This window comes from Callithrix jacchus, chromosome 15 (genome assembly GCF_049354715.1).
Source record: "Callithrix jacchus isolate 240 chromosome 15, calJac240_pri, whole genome shotgun sequence".
In the NCBI taxonomy this organism is placed as follows: Eukaryota; Metazoa; Chordata; class Mammalia; order Primates; family Cebidae; genus Callithrix; species Callithrix jacchus.
In genome coordinates, this window is record NC_133516.1 from 56108355 (window position 1) to 56132151 (window position 23797).

At 38.0% G+C, this 23797-nt stretch overlaps 1 protein-coding gene and 1 pseudogene across 2 annotated transcripts in view; one reads left to right on the top strand and one right to left on the bottom strand.

Annotated features, from left to right (window-relative positions):
* CNTN3 (contactin 3) overlaps positions 1 to 23797 on the bottom strand; it is a 332442-nt gene that overhangs the window by 71978 nt on the left and 236667 nt on the right. The gene's annotated exons all lie outside the window — the stretch shown is intronic.
* On the top strand, positions 7026 to 7881 carry LOC118148020 (transcription initiation factor TFIID subunit 11 pseudogene; annotated as a pseudogene).

Genomic DNA, 23797 nt, shown 5'->3' on the forward strand with positions numbered 1-23797 from the left:
AAGAGTTTCCAGGATAGGGTGCTTCAGAAAATCCTCTTAGAAGAGGTGTCATTTGAACTAAGAAAAAAGAATGAGATGGGATTAACCTGTCATTAATCTGATTACTGTATCTTTCGTGCCCTAATTTGTCTACTCATAATTATAATAACTTTCTTTGAATTCCTAAAATAATTACTATCCACATCATACATTTAATACGAGTAACTTTTATCTTTTATGGCTCCTATTTTTGACATATGAGAGAAAATGAATGGTAAACTTCTTAAAAATATTTGTAACCCCAGTATCAGCAAGGCATCATATATGCAAACTGTGGTAACTAAATGCCTCCAAATTCTGGGTCATTCAGTAGAGTAAACAGGAAAATACTGAGGACAATAGACTAGAATGAAGGATCTCAATCTGTAAAAATGTTTATTGCAAAGTTTCTAGGTGTGTTTCAAAAATGTTACTATAAGAGTTTCTGTATAAAAATGTACAAGATGTGGATTTTCTGTTTTATTTATATATGCATATGTGTGTATGTATATGTATATATTCACCCAAAATATTTTTCACCTCCAGTAGACCGTAGGATACTGCCACCAATCACTTTTTAGATATACTCCTTTATAGTCTAATATTCACTTTCACTTGTATCCTAGTTACACTTTCTTCAGTGAGAAAATCATGGTGGAATTAGAGCTAGCATACAGGTTCATGAACCTGGGTAGAGCTATCTGTTACGGTTTGTTGTGCATATGATTTCTTTTCAAACTGTGTTAAGGTATATTTAAAATAAAAAGGTTTGAGAGCAACGACCTAGAAAGCTAATCAGGGATCCATGGCACTGAATGCCAACTTGAGGAACTACAGACAAAGGTTAAAAATTCCAAGAACTTTCCGAGGAATTAAAAACAAAACAAAACAAAAAGGGATATATCTGCTATGATTCTCCTCCTGGGACCCTGAGGGTTGAAATTTTGCATTTTGTTGGGTGTGAAATGCCTCCCATAACTTCATTGGAAGAGATAATCAAATAACTTAATAAAAAATCTGTATCTTAGCCCGAGAACAAAGACTTTCCTAATAAGCATGTAATAATAATGTAAAGAAGAAACCCTACAGAGAAGTAAAAATAAATGAAAATTTAGGATAGGAGGACTGGAAGTTTTAAGGAACACAGAGAAAAAATGTAGACATTTGAATCTGATCATGTGATCCCACCCTCTTCCTTCTACCTGTCCAAGCAAACATTGCTTAGCCTCCCCACTTTGGTGTCACATTGCCTGCTAGATACAGACTATATCCTAAGCCTGAAACATATCCTCACATCAGGACCTCTTCCTCTCTCTAACTTCATATGGTTTCATGAATTCTTTCCCTTGCTTGCTTTTCTCCAATCACATAAGCCTTCTTTTAATGGTTTTTTTGCTTCTTTTGGTCTCAGGGCCTTTATAAAAACTGCTTCCTCTCTTTGGTTGATCTGCATTCATTCTTCAGACTTCACTTACTCTCCTGAAACCATGAGCTGGATTCAGTTTTCCTGTATCTGATCAAAACATTATCTGTGCTTTCTTCATAGGACCCATCGAGTGTCCATTTATATATTTGTGTTCTTATTTGACTAATATATTTCTACTCCTATAGACTGTGGGCTCTCTGGAGGCAAGGAAAATATATATCTCACTCACAACTAAATTTGTAGACCCTTGAAAAGTGCCTGGCACAGAGTAGACATTCAAAAATAAAACTTGTTGAGTAAATAAATGATGGTATCCCTTTTGAGAGTCACTGCAGAGGAGTTGGGGTTAGTGAAGCTAGGTTGCAAGGCACTGACACCTCATAAATAATAAGGAAATAGATTCAGAAAGTGTGCAGACTAATACATACACACACATATAAGTGTGTGTGTATGTATGTAGGTAGCCCTCCATATCTATAGGTTCTGCATGTGTAGATTCTGTAGATTCAACCAACCATAGACATAATATATTTGAAAATAAACAGATGATGACAACACAGGAATAAAAAATTACAAATGACAGAGCAACACAGTATAATAACTGTTTACACTCCATTTACATCGTAGTAGGTATTATAAATAGAGACTATTTAAAGGATATGAAAGGATATGCATAGGTTGTATGCAAATGCTAAGTTATTTTATATAAGGAAGTTGAGCATCCATGGGGGACTGGTGAATACCAAGTAAATACTATGTACATGTATGTAGAAATGTTGATTATATCTATGCAGCAAAAAAGATAAGGCAATAGAAGACTAGATAAAGAGAATTTAGAAATGCCTTTCCCAGGATAAGAGAACGCCAAACATGCTTGTATTAGAGAATAAGTCAATAGAGAGGAAGAGACTGAAGACAATGGGATGGAAAAAAAGAGTGAGAGAGGAAACTGACAGAGAAGTCTTGGAGGAGGAAAGAGGGATCACGATCAAGGATCATGCTCCAAACCCATCTGATTGCTAATCCCATCAATAAAATTTGGGGGCCATGAAACTCAAAGAAAATGGTACTTGATCCACAGTATTGCTCGAGATTTTTACCTATCATTGTTATTCAATGAAAAATGCAGATGTGCTAGAGAACTGTAATATGTAAATACCAGAAGCCATTAGATGAAATCAAAAGGTTGTGAAGGTATTTAAATAATAAGGCAAATTAATCTGCCCTAAATTCTAGATTAGAGATAGAATGGGAAGCTTCAAGAAGATGGGGAATCTACCACTTCTATGATTAGTAAGCCTTAAAACAAAGTAAAGATACCTCTTGTTGACTGAACAATTATTGAACTTAAATTGATAGCTTCTGATTTGAAAACTACAAAACAGAGGTAGGTAATTTCAGGTATCTTCTATGTAATGAATTAGTGTAACAGCTAACTTTGCACTACAAATACAGGGGTGCTGGGAATACTGGAAGAACTAGAAATCCTTTGGTGTATTAGGTTTTGTAACTTTAATCAAGCAAACTTCAAGTCAAGCAAATCATGCCCATGTTGAAATGAGAATGTTTCAACGACAAAACCTAACACCTTCAGAATCACACAAAAACTTCAAAGCAAACATATTGACTCTCAGAGAATGCAAACTCTATGTATATTGTAAAATTTTAAACTAATTGGGTATTTTCTTCCTAAATTGGTTCTTCCAGTAAGTTCTAAGAGGCCCACAGGGCTTTCACACAACATAAAAATAAACAATATTCAGTAAATGGATAGAGTAATTGTTTCTCAACAGAAAACCTTCAATAACCCACACTTCCCTACAGAGATTCAAAGTGAAAATTTTATACCACTTCACTGTAAATAAAATTGCTTTTTAAGCTTTCTGAGAACAGGTTTATCTGCAAATGGGTAGAGCTGAACATGTAGATAATGATGAGGGACTCTTGTCTTGGCACAAAACATTAAATGACAATTTATGAAATTAACATTCAGGAATACAGGAATGCAGTTTGCTTAGGGAAATGGTGCGATTCAAATCACTGTGGCATTTTTAACTCCTTGAACAGTTTTATAATATACCTCTATGTGTACCTTTTTATTGGTCCTTCCTTTTGTAGTAGGAGGTTAATTATTTACTTAACTTTCCGCAGTCTATGGTTAGTTTGGGATAAGTAAATGTAATTGCTTTAAGCTGCTCTAATGGCTTATGCTGTAAATCAATGACGGCATTAAATTTATGACTGTTAAAAAACCTTGTTTGTTCACATAGTATACTGTTGTCTAGGCAACATTGACCTGTACTTTATGATGACACTTCAGCATCCATAATAAGGCAGTGTGCTTTAGAATGGGAAAAATATGAAGTATTATGAATGGCAAAGCAGGATTTCTGAAAATATTGTTTTCTCCTGCCTATATTCTTCTGATTATTACGGTAATTTATTCAACTTGAATTTTAACAAACACACTGCAACTCCACATTTTCTCAGGAAACATATCTCTGTGGAGACGTGATCACATGAGATCGTAATGATTAAACTGCTGTATCGAAAATAACAAGGCTATTTTAGATGGTACTTGCTAAGTACATATTCCAAGAGATTGATGCTTACAATTAGATGTAAGACAAAAGTACTCACAATGCATATATTACAGGATAAACAGTAACAGTTAAGAAAAGCAAATATACATTGATGAAAATATATGAGAAAATAAACATCAGAGAAAAAGAGCACGCAGTATATGTTCTCATTTACAACTTCTCTCACCCCCACATTATTGGTGAAATAACTGCTCCCCCTTGAGTTCAAAGAAAACCTGCAAACAGTATTTAGAAAAACAGTATTAGCGTTTTTATTTTTCTACCTATCCTATTTTGGGTTTTCATGCTATAAATTCAACAGTGTTAGTATAGCGATTTATTGGTTAGAAAACATCCAAGGAAAGAAGAAGCAAACGAAGATCAGCGGTTAATTAACGTAACTTTGAGTAAGTACCAGGCTAATAACAAACAGCTCTGCGATTGTGCTGAACACACACATTCTACGAAACAGACACCTAGAGAAGATGGACCTTGGCACCACTCTATAACCTAGAGAAAGATAATGAATTCATATCATTTAACGTCTCCACATACTCATAAGAGGAAAATCAACAATAAAGGAACATTTTCACTTCTATAAAATGTTTCTAAATGCATATTATCATGACAAATATATTTAGAGCTAAAATCGCTTTTATGACAATGACTGAATAGCTTTTCCTACTAAAATGGACTCAAACCTATAGAAGAAAAGACCCCTATAAGGGGATTCCCAGTCTAAATGAATATATACAACTATCATCTAAGTAATTTATGAGGCGCAGGCAATACTGCCTTTGAAACATTTGCATTCTTATACAAAGGAGTCTTTGCAAAAATTATACTCAGAGGCATGAAGCAGTAATACAAACAAAGGAAAACAGACAAATGAGACAACTAATTCTTTAAGGAGGATTCTTTAAAATGTATTAAAAGAAAACTTCAAAGGGGATACTTATTAAGGTTCAAAGGCCCCTCATCCTTGGTACTATTCTTCTATGCCTCAGAGAGAGATATGAGTCTAATCAGGGAAAATAAAAATGCTGGCTTTGTTAGCTGTATTATAGATAAAGCTGATGCAATACTGCTTAAGTGAGCAACAACGGTTTCCTGATATTTCACTCCAGAATTAGGCAGGCTTAACCTGCCTGGCACAGGGAGACGACCCCAGGCCCTCCCTGTAAGGGAAGCCCCATTACTGCATGGTAAAGACAACAGCAAAATACATCTACTCTCTACGTGCAGCAGACACCAAACAAGAGAAAGAAGGGGAAAAGTTGAGCTATAGTGACAGGATCTTCTACAGAAATTCAGGAGACAGACACTTTCCCTGGGGAGTCATTAAAGAAAGACCCAAATGTTACTCCAATGGTTGTCCTTCTACTTAGAGACCAGAAGCCCTGAAATGAAAGTTATTCCACCCTCATGCCAAAGTGCAAGATACTTGCATTTTTGGTTGTCCAGAATTGATTCCTCATTCTTTGGACACCAACACTGATCTTTCTTGAGGAATTCTCTGCCCCTGTTGCAGGCAGTCTTGGTAGGGCTATGAATCGCAGTACCTTGTTCTATCCTAGCCATGGACTAGATATATAAGTCAGTATTTTTCAAACTTTACTGTGTACCAATTACCTAGAGGATTCTTTAAAATGCCCACTGTTGGGCCCACCAGCAGATTAGGTCTGGGACGGGGCATACGGATTTGCATTTTTAACAAGTTCCCAGGTGACATTAGTGCTGCCGATACAGGAACTGCACTTTGAGAGAGAATGTTCTAAGCTATGTCCATTGGGCTCTCCCTCTTCAGACTCTGATTTACAGCAAAAGGACAGAAATGATCATTAGTTCACCCATCCCAGCACTTGCCCCAACAAGATGGTACAATGTCTGCTGCCAAGATTTCTGGAGACAGCAGTTTCTTATACATTCTTAAGTTAGGTTGTATAACTTAGCTAATAATTCTGTGTAACATCCTTAATTCCCAGCTAGAATTCACAAACCCTTAAAGGATACAAGTTATGAAATATTGGTGCTTTGTACATAGTAGCTTTTTTCTCAGTAAATATTTGTTGTCTCAAAAAATATGAAGATTTCAGAAATAATCTTCTATGTAGGGAGGACAAGGCGTTATCATCACAGATCAAGAGTGGTCCAACAAACATCCTGCCCTGCCACTGACCTCTTACAACATAGAATAGATTTGCCCTTTTATTCCAATTCCAAAGTCCTCTGCTTTTATTAATATCCATCAATATTTAAGTGGTTCATTTACAACCTTACACAATGTTTTTAACCTTTCTAGGACACAAAGTTCTTTGAGTACTTGAGAAATCTGGGAAACCTCTCTGTAGAACAAATATGTGTGTGCACATGCACACACACACACACACACACACACACATACATACATACAAAACAATAACAGTTTTCATGCAGCTGAGGAGGGGATCAGATCGTCTAAGATGTATGGGCCACAGGTTAGGAACCTCTGCTAGCATTTGATTCATCCAATGACACAGAAGTATGTTTGCAACCTCTTTGTCTTAGCTGCTTTAGTACTAGCCTTTCTAGCAGTGCTTTATTGACTTTTTATTTTATGATGACTGTGTACATTTGATGATGGGTTCCTTAAACATTACCTTGCTTTAAAACAAAATGGTAATGTTGCTCAAGAACCTGGGTCTTGAGTCACACATTTGCTCATACAATAGAGAGGGCTTCGATTTGCTTTCCCAGTAACATCTCAATGTTGACAACCTAAACATTCTTGTCCCTCCTCCAAGCAGAAGAGTTTATCATCGTCTAGTCAAGTGCAGGTTCTGGTTGGCTAACACACTTTCCTTAAGGTAACAGAAACTTTAGTGCTAGTTCAATAGACTCTTTTAAGTATCTGACTCTTCATTTGCACTGCAGCACCTTCTCTGTATCTCAGGTTCTTGATTCTGAGCATAATCTTGAAATAATATCTACTCTAAGGCTTACTAAAACATGTGTGAGAGCTCTAGTCTTGGAAAGTGCTGCGATCTCCTCTCCCCTCCAATCCTATCCGCGATGGATGATGCCCGCGAGTCACCCAGCGATAAAGGTGGAGAGACAGGGAGTCGGATGAGACGGTCGCTGCACCCGGGGACCCGGGGGCTACTGATATGGATGGAATCCCAGAGGAAACTGATGGAGATGCAGATGTGGATCTAAAAGAGGTTGCAGCGGAGGAAGGCGAGGTCAAGAGTCAGGATGTCTCAGATTTAACAGCAGTTGAAAGGAAAGACTCATTATTACTTACTCCTGCAGCAAAAAAACTGAAAATAGATACCAAAGAAAAGAAAGAGAAGCAGCAGAAGGTAGATGAAGATGAGATTCAGAAGATGCAAATCCTGGTTTCTTCTTTTTCTGAAGAGCAGCTGAACTGTTATGAAATGTATCACTGCTCAGCTTTCCCTAAGGCAGCCATCAAAAGGCTGATCCAGTCCATCACTGGCACCTCTGTGTCTCAGAATGCTGTTACTGCTATGTCTGGTATTTCCAAGGTTTTCGTCGGGGAGGTGGTAGAAGCAGCACTGGATGTGTGTGAGAAGTGGGGAGAAATGCCACCACTGCAACCCAAACATATGAGGGAAGTCGTTAGAAGGTTAAAGTCAAAAGGACAGATTCCTAACTCGAAGCACAAAAAAGTCATCTTCTTCTAGACCAAAGTCTAGAAAGGCCTATTACTGACAGAAGAAGTATTGGTTCCGGACTTCCTGTAAGACTGTCTGCTGGTGCTTTAGTATCTTGGTCCTCCAAGGATTCCACAATTTTAATGTCTCTAAAACTCTGATTATTCATCACACCTAGAAAGTATGTAGCCTGTTTGATACTTGCCTTGACTAAATTTGGGACCTCTTGGGGCATTCTGAAGTATTTAACTGTCTTGGCCAGTTGGAAGATGTGTGGGCCATAAACATCTTCTGGACAGAGAGAAAACCTTTCCAAGAGAGTTTTTTCTTTTTTGATAGGATCTTGCTGTGTCACCCAGGCTAGAGTGCTGGAGTGCAGCGGCATGACTGCAGCCTTGAATTTCTGGGCTTAAGTAACGCTCCCACCTCAATCTCCTGAGTAGCTAGGACTACAGACACACACTACTGTGTCCAGTTAACTTATTTTTATTTTTTATGGACATGGGGTCTTGCTTTGTTGCCCACGCTGGTCATGAACTCTTGGCTTGAAGCAGTCCTCTTGCCTCCGTCTCCTTAAGTGCCAAGAGCTTTACTGGTTTCACATTGAAGCCTAAAGTTGCTAAGAATTAGTTTGTTTCTTACATCTGGTTTTAAGTAGATGAAACAACCAGAAACTTTTACTTGCGATACTCTACCATGAAGGACGTGGTACAGGCAGGAATCGTGGAATAACTGGTGCTTGTAAACATTTAAGATTTTCCTGTGGATTTTGGTGAGTGATCATTAAACTGTTTTCCAACTTGCAAAAAAAAAAAAGTGTGAGAAATGATGAGAAATAATATTCATGGTAAATTGGCTAAAAGAAATGTGGCCTATGTATTCCTCAAGAGTCTTGAGTGTTAATATTCAAAGTTACCCTTAAGTTGTGAGTGGTAAAATAATTAACCTTTAAAATTGATTGTATTTTACTTTAAGGGCAAGGAGTGTAAGTACTGTATTACTTAGTGTTCTCTCTGTAGGCATCCATTGGATTTGGACAGATACACAGCATTTCTTGGCAAGAAAGAGTTGGGTACCTCCTTATTAAATGGTTTTATTTTACCTTATAGATACTGTGGATTGTTAATTAACAGTATTTTTCTCGGCTCATTTGTTACCACAAAGCTCTCAGCCAAAATTGTGGATCTCCACCAAGTTGGTATATATTTCGTAAACTAACTTCATATATTCATTCCACAAACATTTATTAACTTTTCAACATGGACGTTGCTCTGTCATAAGCAACAAAGATTCCCCGGTGAGGATTTATGCTGTTCTAAAGAAACTTACATTCTAGGCAAGTGGAGCACTGGCATGTTTTTTCTCCTCAGTGTTCACTTTGTGTGTTATTTGATAAACTGTCTCAAATTCTTTGTGAAATATGACATCATATAAGTAAATGATATAGACTAGAAGACATAAAGTTATTAAAAGCAGGATAGAATAATAAAGAAATAAATGCAATGACGTATAAGTTTATAAAATTATCTAAACTAAAAAACACGAGATTTTATTAAACTGAAATACTATGATTTTCTTGAGTATATTCATAAATACTAGGAAAAAAAGTATTTAAAATAATTTTTAAGCTAAAGTTAAAGATATCTCTTTTTTAGCATTTGAATGTAAAATGTTAGAAAATAATCTCTTCCAAAACAGGATAGATATTTATATCTCAATTATAGATTTTTTTAAAGAATTTCAGACTGAAAAAGTGTCAGATACTCTCATCTTCCCGTAGAAACTACTCTAGCAATGAAATCTGTATTAAGACAGAATTGTAAAATGCACAAACAAGATCACGAAGTAGAAAATAGATCAAAGTACTAAATAAATTGTTTTGAGTGAGGCAGTGAGAAATTTATCTCAATGTAATAATTCTATAGACTTTGTACAACAGATCATAAATTATGAGTAAGTCCTCTCCAGGCATCAGAATATGAGAGGCAGAAATCATCATTACCAATCTGCATTTTCATTTCTTTTTCACAGAAGTGCAATGGAAACGGCACTTCACTCAACATCTTATTTGACATCCATTCATCCATCCGTTTGTCCGTCTGTCCGTCCATCCACTCACCTGTTTCTGTGAAAGGCTTCAGGGAGGGGGAAGAACATACTAAAATATAGCACACTCCATATTTTTTAATAGGAAGCCTCAAGTAGAAATCTATAAAAAAAATCAATGTTTTACATTTCTAAGAAATAGTTGCAATAAATTAAATTGGAAAATTGTAAGTACTTTTACGACATGGGAAGCTGTCCAAGAAAGAGTGCAATGCACTTCAACAAATATTTGTTGAGTACTTAACATGCAGTAAGTAAGTGTTTGGAAAATACAAGTATTAGTAACAATTATTCCCTGTCCTTTAGACACAATCTAAAGGCCAAGTTGGGAGCTGTATAATTCATGCACAATAACATGAAATGTGATCATTAGGTATGAAATATTATATCATAAGTACAAATTCATACAACATAGCCTCTTCTTCTCAATTTCCATTACTGTGATCCTAAACCAAGTCTCCAGAAACTCTTGCTCTAGCCACTATGAGTTGCCTCCTAATCAGAGTCATTGTTTCTTTCTTTTCTTTCCTCCAATCACCCTTGACAGTGCAGCCAGAGTTATCTTGTAGCCAGATCATGTCATATCTCTGCTTTAAAACCTCAAATGACTTCTCATTCATTTTCAATAAAATGAAACATTTTAATCATGGTCTTCAAGGACTCCCATTTCCAGGCTCTATCCATCTCTGGGAACTCATGCTTCATTACTTTCCTTTTGAATGCATGACACTTCAGTCACACTGGGCTTGTTTCTCAAATAAGTCAATTTTCCGCCCACCCCAAAGGCTTTGCCTTAGTTGGCGTCCCCTCCTGGAAGGCACTTCTCCCAATTGTTGGCACAACTGGCTGCATTTTATTTAAATATCTGCTAAAAAAATTACTTTTTTAAACAATGCTTTTGTTTGTTTGTTGGTTTTATTTTTTGGAGACATGTTCTCACTCTGTCATCCAGGTTGGAGTGCGACAGCATGATCACAGCTCACTGCAACCTCCAACTCATGGTTTCAAGCCATTTTTCTGTCTCAGCCTCCCAAATAGCTGAAACTATAGGTATGGACCATGATGCTTGGCTAATTTCTTACATTTTTTTGCAAACTGGGCCTCATTCTGTTTCTCAAGCTGGTCTTGAACTCCTGGCCTCAAGTGATCCCCCTGCTTTGGCCTCCCAAAGTGCTGGGATTGTAGTTGTGAACCACTAAGCCCATGCCACAAGGCATTTCTTGAAATGTACCATATAATGATCCTTTCTTTTTCTTTATGGCTAAAAAATTATTTTTCCACTTATTTATATTCTTTCTGTTCCGTGTGCAATCTCCATGAAGAAGAGACCATGTCTGTCTTATTCACTGTGGTATCCTCAGAGCCTTACACATGACAAGGACACATGGCAGGTGTTCCTGACTGCATTTCCAAAAGGTGAACACCGTATTTCTCAACCTAAATCCTGCTCCCCTAAATCCTTGCCATTCTCCCATTAAAAGGTTCATTGATGGATGAATAAAGAAAATGTGGTACATAGGTAAATAGAATATTATTCAGCCTTAAAAAAGGAGATCCTGCCATTTGTCACAACATGAACAAACCTAGAGGACATTATGTGACATGAAATAAATCAGACATAGAAAGAAAAATACGGTATGATCTCACTTACATGCTGTATGTTTTAGAGTTGAAAAAAAAAGTCAAATGGTGATTGCCCAGAGCTGGAGGATGTGGGAGTTGGAGAAATGCTGGTCAAAGTACAAAGGTTCCTTTATGCAGACTGAGTTAAGCTTGGAGCACTAGTGTACAGCTTGGGAATTATAGTAAATTGTACCATATTATGTACCTGAAAATGCTAAGAGAGCTGATCTGAAGTGTTATCAACACAGACACACACACACACACACACACAATGGTAATTATGTGGGGGTGATAGATATGATATGTTAATTAGCCAAATTGTGATAATGACATCAAAACTTATACATATATCAAAATATTACCTTGTGCACCTAATATATATATAATTTTTACTTGTCAAGTATATCTTAACAAAATGGAGGGAAAAAAAGTAAAGTCTAACTCCTCTCCCTTTGAATTTGGATAGCCTTGTGACTCACTAGTCACCAGTGGAATGCAGGGAGAGTGATGGTTGGTGTCTTCAGAGCCTAGGCAATTCAGCTTCCATCTTGCTAGCTTGAATATTCATTCTTAATGCTTTCAGCTGCCCTGGGCAGGCATTATGACTCACACTGAGGCTATGATAGCATAGGAAGCCCACACTAGACCATGCGGAGAGACCGCAAGCAGACGCCTTAGGCTTCATGAGAGGAAAGAGTGCAATGTATACCTATCTTCCAGCTGCTCTCTGGCCCCCATCACACTGCAACCACAGGAGACACATGGAGCAAATACTGCCTTGTCAACCAATCCCTGCTGGAATGTCTGACCCACAGAAACCTTGAGAGATGATAAAATGATTGTTGCTTTACACCGATATAATGTTTTAGCAAGGCACATGGTAGCTCATGGCTGTAATCCCAGAACTTTAGGAAGCAGAAGTAGGAGGATCGCTTGAGGCCAGGAGTTTGAGACCATCCTGGGCAACACAGTGAGACCCCATTTCTATAAAAAAAAAAAAAAATATATATATATATATATAAATTAGCAAGGTGCGATAGTGCATGCCTGTAGTACCAGCCACTCTGGAGGCAGGGCAGGAGAAACACATGAGCCTAGGAGTTGGAGGCTGCAGTGAGCTATGATCATGTCATTGTACTCCAGCCTGGATGACACAACAAGACCCTGCCTCTTAAAAAAAAAGTTTTAGAGTGATTTGTTATGCAGCAAAAGTTAATGTTAAATAAATATTTGATGAATAAATGAAGGTTGAAATGAACAAACATGTAAGAGCAGAGGCTGAGGGTACAAAGAGAGATAAGGTGATGGCTTTGCAAAAATATAGGTGAGATGGTTTACTGCAAAGACAGACATAATACACTTTTGTTAAGTGATATAACTGGATATATAAAGAAACCAAAAGAGTAAAACAGAAGAAAGAACAATTAATCTTGCCTATTCCACTTCAGGAATGCTTCCCATAGCAAGTAACAATAAAGCTGGACCTTGACTGATATGTAAGGGTTTTCTAGGTTGAGAAGAAAAGACATTCCAGCCAGAGAAAACTGCAAGAGTACAAATGCAGAACACAAGGAGAATTCTGATTTTTTCTCTTCTCCTTTCTTTCAAAATTATTCAAAAGGTAACAATATATGTAGTTTTATACTGTATCTTGATTTTGTTAAAACAGTCAATATTCTTACTTCTAGAGTAAGCTCCTTTTTCCCCCATCTTAAAAATATCAGAAGAAAAAAATGCAAAATTAGCCCTTAATGATATTGCACATTTCTACAATTGCATCAGTATTTTTTTTGTTTGAATTTCAAGTGAGAGTGAGGAAATAGAACAGGGATTGGTAGATGGTTAAATGCATGTGGGACTTTTGGGCCTGAGTGAGAAATGCTGTATGACCAAAAGAATGTGTTACAGGTAGTTACTCTCTGTAAATAAAACATGTATACTGGGCAAAGATAGAAATTATTTATCCAGTTCTAACAATGAACTGGCTTGAAGTAGATTTTAATCCCTAGCACATTCAGATTCATTAACCTGTGTTCCCCTAGCAAAATTATAACACTAACAAAATATATTTTAAGGTGGCCTTAACTTCTTTTTTTTTTTTTCTTTTTTTTGAGACAGAGTTTCCTTCCTGTTACCCAGGCTGGAGTGTAATGGTGCGATCTTGGCTCACTGCAACCTCTGCCTCTTGGGTTCAAGCAATTCTCCTGCCTTAGCCTCCCGAGTAGCTGGGACTAAAGGCATGCGCCACCATGCCCAGCTAATTTTTATATTTTTATCAGAGACGGGGTTTCACCATGTTGACCAGGATGGTCTTGATCTCTTGACCTCATAATCCACCTGCCTCAGCATCCCAAAGTTAACTTCTATAATACATAAAAACCAAGTTTGAAATATGGATTTAAGAACTGCATGGTTATCTGCAAAATTTAGTTGATATAATTTTAGAGACCATGTGTCAGCAATCTGTTTAAAATAATATTTGGGTGGAGTTTAATTAATTAATTAAATGTATTATAAATAATGTGTAATTCAGTTTATAGTTCTAAAAAAGATAGGTCTGTGCTTACCTTTATTTTCAACCCAGACTTAGTACTCTGAAGGCATCTGAGCAACATGATGAAAACAGTTAAGTAATAGTAAAGAAGACAAACTAGCAGCCAACAAACATGAAAAAATGTTCAACATCGCTAATTATCAGAAAAATTCAAATTAAAACCACAAGGAGATAGCATCTCACACCAGTCAGAATGGCTATATTACAAAGACATAATAGATGCTGGTGATGGTCCACAGAAGAGGGAACACATACACTGGTGGTGGGAATATAAATTATTTCAGTCCTTATGGAAAACAGCATGAAGATTTTTCAAAGAACTAAGAATAGAACTACCATCCCACTCAGCAATCCCACTACTGGGTATCTACCCACTGGAAAAGAAATCATTCTAATGAAAAACCAACTATACTCCTATGTTTATCACAGCTTTATTCCCAAGAGTAAAGTCATGGAATCAACCTAGTTGCCCAGAACAGTGGATTAAATAAAGAAAATATGGTACATATACAGCATGGAATACTATGCAGCCATAAAACAGAATAAAATCATGTCATTTGCAGCCACAAAAATCCGGATGGAGGCCATTAGTCTAAGTATGTTAATGTAGAAACACAGAGTCAAATACTGCACATTCTCCCTTATAAAGTGGGATCTAAACAGTGGGTATACACGGACATAAATGTGGAAACAACAGACCTTGGGAACTCCAAAAGTGGGGAGGAAAGCAGAGGGACCAGGATCAAAAAACCGTGTTTTCAAAGGATACCATGTTCACTAAACTTGGGTGATGGCTTCAATAGAAGCCCAAACCCCAGCTACACAATACGTCCTCAGAACAACCTGCACGTTTGCCCTGAACCTAAAATTAAATAAGTAAATACAGACATAGGTAAATATGTAATGAAAATTATATTAACAACATCAGAAACCTTTTTCTGAGCATCTAGAGAGAAGTCATTATAGTAGGTACTTTACACACATTATTTCAACTTTTGCAATCCACTGAGAGTTTTAAAAGGTGGTGGTGGGGGTCCCCCAGAATGTGAGACAAATGGAGCAGGGACAGAGTCGGAAATAAATTGTCCAAAGGAGACCTTGGGTTTCTCTACCTATCAGGGAAACCCACTTCTTTAACTCATCCCTCACTAAGAGAGTGTGCCATACAAATGCCACCCACAAAGCTGACTAACTCTGTTTGAGGATTCCTGGCCTCATTTTCCAGTAAGGAAGTCAAGGCTCAGGAATTATGTAACTTGTCTAACACCCCAAAGGTGGCATGTGACACAGCCAAGATATGACCCACATCTTTCTGATTTCCATGCTTTGCCCTTTCCATACGCTAAAATTAAAGAAGCAAATAGAATGTACGTTTAACTTCATCTGACACAGTGAATAATGTGCACAGCAATTAGTATACTGCATGCCGATTAGGCATGAATAATTCATGTAAATAATGACACAAATACCCACACAGAAACTGAAGCTGTCTAGTGGTTAATAGGGGAAGATTTGTAGGTATGTGCTGGTGGTGGAGGGTGGGGTATTGGAGAGAGAAAGTGATTATCACACCTTCCCTTGAGCCACATCTCAAACCCAAACTCTGGGATTTCACTGACTCTTCTCCTGATTATCTTCACTCTTAAATCAGCTTAAACTTCTCTAGAGTATGACAGTTATGGACAAAGGACCCCTTTCCTTTTCTTTTCTAGCTGAAAGCATAAGAGAAATGGAGGTATGCGTTGGGGAAGCCAGGTCGGGAGGGAGGCTGTTCTCCACTCTCTAAAACTCTTGCTTATTTACGTAGGTATACCAATCCTCCCTTTAAGAAGACAGATCTGCCTATTCTAATGTTTACCTCCTTTGAAGAAGAGGAATGGTTTTTATCTGGGGAAGAACTCAAGCCAGGCTTTCTAATTTCCATGATTCTATGTGAACTTTGCCACTGACACAACTGAAACAAAGGAATAAATACCCAGTTTTGCTTCTTGCCTGTACAATCCTTCCTGTTTAGACGGCTCCCTAGTCTTTTGCTTTGCTGCATTTTACATCCTTTCTTTGGGATTTCTGCCCACATGGAGCTGCTCGACTGCTTCCCAGGACTGAGACAGCATCTCTTCTCTATGCTTCTTCCAGATTTAAAAGACCATTTGGCAACAGCCTCTATAAACACTTTCATTAGAGGCAGGCTGGCAATGTCCAGTATGCTCAGCTGGTCCTAATTTATGTGTTGTCTTGGAGGTAATTACCAACGGTGCCCCCTTTCTCTTCTAAAATGTCCCAGTCTGAACTTGCAGCGCCTAGCCTCACTAGCTAAGTTCTGATCCCACCTGCCGCTCACCTTGCATCTTGGAGGGACTGTGGCATGCAGCCTCCTTCTGTGCCTTCCTCTGTCTGCCCCACCTGGGAAGTCTCTGTCTGGTTTGGAGGTGGGAGAGGGGTCACTCATCCCCAGTTCTCCCTGACCTGTCGTTTATATCCAGGGTTCTGGTTTTTGAAGTTTATCATTCCCTCCTTGAGGTGATAATGCAAACTGCTTCCCTGCCCTAATGCGGGGAAGGAGGAGAGGGGTTATAGAAAGGCTACAGGAACAACTTTGCTTCATGTTTCAAGGAGAATTCCCTTCCTGATTGGAGTGTGGGTTGCCCCAAAGTGCATCCTGCAGAAAGAACTTCGGTGTGTGGCGTGGTGAGAGGGTGGGGGAGTGAAGCCAGGAGGGAAGCTTCATTAGCAATCAAGGTTCCGCTGTGGGCAGCTGGGGCTCCGTCTCACTGGGAGCCTCTGGGAGCCAATATGGAACATGCCTAGGATTTGTCTCACCCAAGGAGCGATGAAGCCAGGGTATAAAAGAAAAAAAAAATGTCCCAGTTTGTAGAATGCTTTGATGGTCACCTTAATCATGTAGTCTATTCCACTGTAATTGATGATTTAGTGACCCACATTCTAAACAGACTGTGGGCTTTTTGATGGCTCCTTGATGTTTCTTATTCATCTATGTATTCCCAGAGCTGGACAAAATACCCAGTGAGAAAATAATGATATGATAAATTAGTAAATAACATGGAGTACCTTCCTTCCAGGCAAAAGGCAGGGACATCAATCTACCTAGTTTCTAAAAGTGATGGCATCCCACATATGAAATAAAATTCTTCCAGTGCTTCAAATTTCAATAGCTAGATATTAATTTAAAGTAAGATACAGGAGTAAAAGACTCACTGAGACCTCAGCTATATATCTGAGGGTAGATTCACTGAAATTCACTAAGCTTCCACACCTACCTGAGTGTTGCGACGGAACAACTGCTTTGATGGGAAGACCATGGATGGAGCGGAAGATTAAAATAGAGTCAGGCTTTTTTGATGAAGGGGGCAGTAGAAGGCTGAGAAAGATGAGAGCAGCATTTTGAACAGTATGACAAAAAATAGATTCCACTGTGAGGAGAGGAGCCAGGTAATATAAAGGAAGTGGGAAGAGATGGAGACAGGAACTGTCTGGCAAAGGAATCCCTGTTCTTCATCGAAAAGCTTGAGCCAAGGGGAAGTGCCATCTAAAACAGATTTGTTGGATAGCGACAGAGTTTCTAGACACATCTTTATCAAAGCAAGGCTATGGCCACCAGGAGTGGCAATGACAGAAATGGTAAGTAGTCTTGGCTCTGAATCATCCTCGTTATTCACAAAAGTTTAGATTCTGCCTGTAAGCACCATGATCACATCACGCAATGTCTCAAAAATGGCAAAGGTGACCAGTTAGAAGCATTTCTTGAGCTTTTAAACTCCTATATGGAACTACCTGATCAGGGTGGAGATGGATATAAAATTGCATGTAACTTTTAAACTTAAGGCATAATTTACATACAGTATAATAAACCATTTTCTGATGCACAGTTCTGTGAGTTTTAACAGATGAATGCAGTCATGTCATCTCTCACAATCAAGAGCTAAAGCACGTCCCTCATCCAAAAAATCCCTCTGTGACCCTGAGAATCAATTTCTCCACCTAATCTCAGCCTCTGGCAAGCAGTGATCACTATTTTCTTTCCCTAAAATTGCTCCTTTTTCAAAAATGTCATATAAATGGGATAATACAGCATACAATGCTTACTACATTTTAATGCCAGCTTTTATCTATATGCAGGAAATACATTAAGATTGGGTAATACCTTTTAAAAACAATGCCTGGGTTACGGCTGTTCATAGTTGGAAAAAAACTTTACATTTTCTTTCTTTAAAAGGCATTTGAATTTCGATAGTATTAAATGTTGCATAAAACATTTAAAATAATTTTAATGTGTTAATTAGAAGCAATGAGCCATTCTTTTACTTTCTTCTGAACTGAGGTTTTTGCAATAAAATATTTACTATTATAAGCAATAGCATTCAAATGAAGGACCCCATTTAAAAAAATAATTAGCTACTATGTTTTAAGTACCACTAAGTGATAGAGATAAGTTAAACAATCTTTAAAATATGCTCACTGGCTCTTTCTCACAAACCATTCCTGTTCACATTCTCAAGGTCTTTTTCAATTTTAGTTTCCTTAAAAGAGACACAACATACAATTTTGATTTGTCTTTTTTGGAAATAGGTGGATTTAAGTGAATGAATAAATAACACAAAAACACTGACTCCTGGTGAAGTATTATTGAATACTGAGAAGGCAGGACATTTCTGTTTATTCCAAAATGTTTCTTGCAGCAGGAAGAAAAAATGCAGAATAACTTTACCCAATATTGGACTGGATAATACCAATATGAAACAAAACCAAACAAAAAGCTGAAATAAGAAAAGAAAAACCTTTACTCAATACTAAATGCCTGTAATTTTGAAGTTTAGAATAGTTTAGCACCAGGTGACTTAACCTGGCATTTACTTAATAAATCAATCACTAAATCACTAAATGAGATTGTAACACAGTCCTCTCTTCTCACAACTTGTGTGTACAAGTTTCAGAGGCAAGCTGTACACCCTGTACCATTTATTGACATCAACCCTTGATAGAAAATTGTATCCACTACAACGGCTCGGCTACCATCTCCAATCTCATAACATGTAAATCTCTATTCTATAGCCTGAGTCTTTCTCCTAAGTTCCAGATTCAGTCAACCTTTGTATGCACGGATATATCCAGTTGGTTTTTCAATAGGTACTTCAAACTCAACCAATCTCAAACTGAGCTTCTACTATTTGCCCTCATTTCTGCCATTTCTACAAGTTTCCCTATCACACTGAAAAGGTCTGCCATGTTCCTGGAATCCTAACCTGGAAATGTAGGATTTATCCTTGACTCCTGTCCTCGTCAATTCATGCATCTAATCAACAGGTCTTGTTGATGTAACATTTTCTCAAACTCCTCAAGGCTTCTCTTCATTCCCACTGTCATTTCTTTAGCTCAGGCTGAACACTGTTTTGCTCAGATTGGTGGACTGCTACTAACAAGGGATCTTGCCTTCAGTCCTGATACCACTTCAACCCATCTGCTGGTACCAGTGGTCCTTTTTGTTTTTTTGAGACAAATTCTCACTCTTTCACACAGGCTGGAGTGCGGTGGCAAGATCTCAGTTCACTGCAACCTCCACATCCTGGTTTCAAGCAATTCTCATGCCTCAGTCTCCCTAGTAGCTGTGATTACAGACATGTGCCACCATGCCCAGATACTTTCTGTATTTTTAGTAGAGATGGGTTTTCACCATGTTGGACAGGCTGGTTTCAAACTCCTGGCCTCAAGTGATCCAAGGCCAAGTGCCTTGGCCTCCCAAAGTGCTGGGATTACCAGAATTCTTTAATTCTTTCCCAAAGCCCCCACACCCTGCTGGTCCTCTTTTTTAAAACAGAAATTTTATTCTGTACCTCTTCTACTTTTATTTTATTCTGTTTCCTTCCAGTGCTTGTGGAACAAAGCCCAAACTCCTTAATTTGGTGTACACTGTCATTGACAATAAGACCCCTGCTTACCTCTACTGCTCAATTCTCTCTGCACACTCCCCACTATGGCACCTTAAAATGGAGGTCCACTGAACAATCAGTTACTCAAGTACCTGCTATGCTCTGAATATATCCCTCCAAAATGTCATGGCGAAAGCTCATGCTCATTGAGATGGTATTAAGAAGGTGGGGGCTTTGGGAAAGAATTAAAGAATAGGAGCATAATATCAGTGCCCTTATCAAAGAGGTTAAATGGAGCTGCCTCACCCCTTCCACCATGTGAGGATGTAGCAACAAGGCCCCATCTATGCAGCTGAGAGTAAGCCCTCACTAGACTGGTGCCTTGATCTTAGTCTTCCCAGACTCCCGAACTGTGAGCAGTAAACTTCTGTTATTTATAAATTACCCAGTCTAGTATTTTATTATAGCAGCCCAAATGAACCAAGGCAATACTCAAGCTGTGACTGGCCTCTGTGCCTTTGCCCATGCTGTTCCTTCTGTCTAGAACACTCTTCTCCAGTGAAAACCCAGGTCATCTTTCAAGTAGTGCTGCAGACATTGCTTTATCCAGAAAACTTGTCCTGATCCCTAATTTGAAGATAGAGCCTCCCCAGGTGATCCCTGAATATCTTGGACTTTGCCAATTGAGTTTTATTGTACCTGCCCTGTTACTTTTCTGTATACCCTGAAAAGTTACCAACAATGACATAGATGCATCTGATAAATAACAAATGCCTAGTGCCTAGCATATAGTAGGTATTCAAGGTTTTTTCCAAATGTGAGTTTAACTGTGAGAGCCTAGGAATCACTTTTTGCAGGATAAGCCTCTGTTATCTATTCAGAGCAGCTTTTTGAAGACCTGTTGGGCAGTAATCCATTTACCACCCTAGCTTGAAATGCTCTCTGTACTTGAAAGAAAGAACTCTAATTTCTTCAAAACAATTCTGTAATTTAGATGCCTCACTGACCTATATCCACATTATCACGGCTGATTCATAATTGCAAAGCTGTTATTCTGCTAATATAAAAATTTACAAACCAGATGCATTATGATTATTCAATTATATTATATGATTTACATAAAGGGCACATTTATCAGTTTATCCAATTCTTTAAAAAACTATTTAAACCTTTGATTGTTTTCTGATTTAGACCTTGAAAGATATATATATAGAATATTGGCTTGATCAAAATGTATTGCCAGTGACCCCTGTGTTAGGCCAAAGAAAGCTTTCATCATAAGTTTCCTATTGACAAGCCAAAAGTAACCTACTAAAAAAAAGAAACTAAAAAAAAAAAAAGATTTCAAATTTTGTCAAAAATATCCCATCAAAAATTTTGTCTTCTATTCTTGAATGCACCAACGAATTTATTTGTCCTTCAAATAAGATTGAATCCGCATTTTTAAAGTTGTAACAGTCCATGATCTAACAACCACAATGAATCTGCCATTTAACGTGTTTTTCTGATTTGGCTGAAGCCTGCAGACCAAGTCAAGAGGGATAGATATGGGGCTTTTGTTGCCAAGTGATGACTGCAGCCGCTCTGATTTCCCATGAACTTGGAGAAGGTTCAAGTCTGCAACTTGTTCAATAATTGCTTCTAGCAGGCTTCTCCCTAAGCATCAAGGCCCTGGCTCATCACTGTTTTTTGCTGTCCAAAAAGATAAAAACAAAATTCAAACCACAGATCTAGGGAGGATTGGAACACTATGGACCCTCTTTTAAATATGTTCGCTCTTTCTAAGGATATCTTCATATACAAAAGCTTATGATCTATAGGGGAAATGTTAGAAATATACCATACAAAGCAGAGTGTCAGGAGGCTTGAAAGGGACAGAGAACTACCTTTTATTACCATGAGACACTGCTGGGTTAGCAATTATTTTCCTCTCTCTCCTTAAAAACACACTCCCAATTTTTTTATTGGGCTTATTCCCATCCAGAAAAAAAAAATCTGTATTTTCCAGTTTCTCCTGCAGCCACTTAGTGTGGCCAGGGAATGAATTTCTGATTAGTATGGCATAAGGAAGAGTATTGTATGCGACTTCTGGTCTTACTCTTACAGGGAAGGAAGTGTGTTCTTATTTCTACCTTCCTCCTTGCTGTTGCCTGGGATGTCGCTAGGAGGCTGGCCTCTAAACAGTAGTTTTGGTTCATGAGTTGAGAGTGATGGGGCAGCAAGACAGCAGGGCCTGTATCTTTGCTGAATGGAGGGTCTAGGCAGCCTTGATTGTCAGCCTTTACAGTGACCAATCAACCAATGAATGGCCAACCAACAAACAAAACATTTCTTTTTCAGCCACTTTTACTTTCAAATTTTATTTATAACATGATCTTATTCTTATAGATCAGTACATGTATATGTACAAATATCAGGCTAAATCATTATTTTACAGTGACTATGTCAGGAAGGAAATATAATCTCTGTATTATGGAAGTGGAAACGGAGTTTCAGAGGTATTACATAGCTGATCTAATGACACTAAAATTTTGTGTTCAAAAATCTTCAAACACAAAAATGTCAGCAGTTCTAAAGAAAGAGTTAACTTCCAGCATAAAGTTAAATAGTTCGTGCTACAAATTTATGTTTGTATTAAGAATAGGTTAAAGTATTAAGTGGCTAAATCAGAAATTCCAGGTTAGATTCTAGAACTTACATACTTTCCCCAGCACCATCACTATAAAATGTGGGGATAAATCTCTCCTTATGTATCTCTAGCTAAATTTCTTAATCCTTTTATCCCCTTTATAAATTAAGATTAAAAGCCTCTACCTACTATATTTACTACTGTGAGTATAAGTAGATTTAGTGTTGCGCAAACCATTGATGTCCATGGGAAATAATCCCTGTTTAAGTCATGTATATTATTGAATCAATTTAAAAATTTGCAAACACAAAAATGTCAGCAGTTCCATATGAAGAATTAACTTTCAGCATAGCCAAAATTAACCAGTTTGTGCTACAAGCCTGTAGTTGTTTAAACTAGCTTACAAAATCGTACTCCAAATCACTAATTAACCTCCTGTTCCAGGAATCTATTCTGTGCAGCCTAGCATTTGGCTGGATTGTGTCAACCACTCAGTCCACAGTTTTATCTTGTTGTCTTGCTGTGACTGCCTTTTAATGAAGGTATCTTCGGTTAAATACGGGAAGGAACTGCAGATTGTGCTGTTGTAGCCACCTTGTCTAAATATACCTTTGGGCCTATAATCTAAAAGCCGTTCAACCTGGTCATGTGCAATCTGACACTGTGATTTTAGAAAAGCAAATCCACATTTCTTGGCCTAAGGTTTTATTGTTTGTTTGTTTTCTTTCATTTCCAAAGTAATAATTTGGACTCTATGACTTCAACAACTGAGACCACCTCAAAGATTCTGGGCTCCCTGTACAAAATGTGGCACTGATAAAGCTTAGTGGTTATGTCCTAGAGTCAAACAGAATGGCTCCCGATCCTGGCTATGTGACTTCAGGCAAATTAATTCCACTAGGTTTCTGTTTTCTCATTAGCTGCAGCAATATTTAAAGGTGACAATTCATGTATGACCACAAACCTGATGACCTAAAATAACATAAATATGTTCTCTTATAGTTCTGGAGGTCAGAAGTCCAGTATAGGTCTCACTGGGCTAAAATCAAGATTCAGAAGGGCTGTGTTCCTTCTGAATCTGGAATCATTTTGCGATCATTCAAGTTACTAGTGGAATTCAGCCTCTTGCGGTCAAGGAACTGTGGTCCCTATTTCCTTTACTGCTGGCCCCTTTCCCCATCTTCAAAGCCAGCAATGATCATTAGGGTCTCTTTCAGGCTTCAGGTCTGTCCTGCCTCTCCTGCGATTATCACAGCTCTCTGACCAATCTTTCTGCCTTCCTATTCCTCTCTTAAGGGCTCAGGTGATTACTTTGGGC